Genomic DNA, 2,674 nt, shown 5'->3' with positions numbered 1-2,674 from the left:
TCGGGATCTTTTGGAGGTTTTCGTACTATTTCTTGTCCTCGACTCTCCCACTTACACACTATTTTTGCGCGCTTACTTTGTGCTAGTATTAAAGGTAGTAGTGATAGAGCTGTGTGTGAGAAGGACCGACATTGAGAGACACAATAAACATAAAGAATGAAAGACAGACATATGAAAATAAAGGGAACGAAAGATAGATAGAGAGATAAAGGGGGAGAGAGAGAGAGATATAAAGCGTAGTAGTAGTAATTGGAGGTATGGGGGGGAAAGGAGTAAAGTAGTATTTAGTTGTTTTTGTTTTCACAATTTCGTTTGTTTTTCTTTACAACTGTTCCTCAATCAGGTGCATTTGATTGGTCGGATGATCTGATTGGTCAGCTCACAACACAGTTTTATTCTAACGTCCTTTTCCTTGTTCTCCTCTCACTCTACTCCTCTCTCTTTCCACTTTGCCTCTCTTCCTCTATATTCAAACGCAACCCTCACTTTCTTACTGCCTATCGTTTTTCTTCGCATTTCCCCTCCTCCTCTCTCTATATTCTTGTCGATGTCGTCGTCCTCCTCCTCCCTCCCTCTCTACTTTTAACTGTCAGTTGTAAGAGAAAGAGAGAAACTCCTTGTTACAAATTCACAACATTCGCTGCTTTATATTCAGATTGTGTCTCGGTTGCAATCACTCAACATTTACGGAATCTCCCTCCGCTTCTGCAAAAATCTTCGCCAAGCAAAGGCGCTTATCAACAAAAACACTACTACTATTTACAATACTAACAACTGCTTCAGTTACATTCACAGTAACAGAAATTTACTTACCAGAAGCAACTAGTAAAATCTTTTCTTTATACCACACACCTACCAAAGTGCTTGTTGGAGATTTAAAAAAAAGAAAATTTTTTTTCTCAAAACAAACGTTGTGCCGCACAACTAATACTTTATTTTGTATTTATATCACACACACACATCTATAAACCCATCTCTGTATATTTATGTATATACAGTGCTTTATTTGTATTCAAATACTGAGTTTTCTTCATATATTTTAATATTCGGAAATTAACTCCTAAAAAATTTTTAATTTATTTAAACCAAACTTGGAATTACAATTAACGGTCAAGATGGAAATTCCCAAAGGTGAGTTCTCTTTCATTATTACTTCATATTAAAATGCTAAATGGGGTTTAATTGGATTTTGGAGCTAGATGTTTGAAAAGCACAACCACGCGGCTTAAATTCAACCGTCGTTTTATTTAGCCTTGTCTCGGTACATAACCATAAATAAGTAAAAGTCAGTTAGAATCCGACTTCACTTAAATACTGTTTATCTTCACTAGAGAAATAGTTCTAACACTTTCGTGAGACGAAAGCCCTTTATTACACAGGGCGACAAGCCATTTTGTTTGTTTTTGAAAATGTAGTGTGGGGAAATTTGTAATTATAAGGTCTGAATTTGTAGTAATTAAACACTTTATTTTTAAGTTTAATAATTCGGTTATTATGTGTAATATCGTGTAAAAAAAAATTGTCTCGAGATTTTCTGTTATTTTAAGTTAAACTGTTAGGTTTGTGTTCATAGAAAAATTTAAATGTTATTTGGCTTGTACATTTATATGTACACACGTGTATATATATGTTATACACCCACGTGCGTATGTGCAATACATAGGTCTGAGTGTATATTCAACTTCTGGGCTGATAAAACGCGTGACTTAAAAAGGGCAGCGATTACTGAGTTTGACATAAACAAACCGTTTTGTTTAAATACGAATGTATATAGTTATATCTTTATGTATATACACACGGACGTTTCTTTAATCTTCAAATGTGTGTGTGTGCGTGTTTTATATGTAGCTCTTAAATCTTGAATAGTAAAATAGTGTTTTACAACTGTTAATACTATTATTATTAATATTACACATATACACTCCCGCAATGCTCTCTCCACCACCACCACCACCACTCCTCCTACTCCTCGTCGTCGTCTATATAACCTCCCTCCCTTCCCGCCGTATATATACTGTCTGACTTCATCTTTTAAGTAGGGTTGTGTATGTGTGTGGGCTGATGACTGCGTGTGTGCTATTGTGTTAGTAGTGAGACAGTTTCACTGTCTGTGTTCGTGTGTTCGCCCAGACTTTGAAGCAGCAGCACCATCATCGTCGCTGTTGCCCTGACCTCGCTAGCGATGTTCCAGGTCAAGTTAAGCTGATGGTGTGTGTGTGTCTGTGTGTCTGTCTTGGCAGCTGACTGACTGCTTGATTACTGGTGGTGGTGGTGGCGACGGAGTGGATGCGCCAGTGCACTAAAGCGGTCTGTCTAGTGTATATGTGTGTGTTTGTGTTTGAGTGTTTTACTGTCAGGCTGTATGTATATATATATATATATATATATGTATATTGCCAGTGCACTTTGGTATGTTGTGTGTGTTTTCTGTCTGGAGATTACCAGGCTGTGTATGTAATGTAGCAGGCGGGAAGCTCTATTTAGAAAGGAGACAGAGGGTTGTAGTAGCCAAACCAGACATGAAATGGGAGGTCGGCTATTTGATAGAACAATGTTATTTAGTGTGTCTGCTTATCTGCTAAAATAGTCAAGTGCGACGGTCTTTTTAGATTTTTCGGCCCGACTAAAGGCAATTTTTTAAATAAAACCCGATATTGGAATAAACCATTTTTCC

Source organism: Octopus bimaculoides, chromosome 11 (assembly GCF_001194135.2).
Source record: "Octopus bimaculoides isolate UCB-OBI-ISO-001 chromosome 11, ASM119413v2, whole genome shotgun sequence".
NCBI lineage: Eukaryota > Metazoa > Mollusca > Cephalopoda > Octopoda > Octopodidae > Octopus > Octopus bimaculoides.
Note: the sequence above shows the minus strand (reverse complement) of the source record.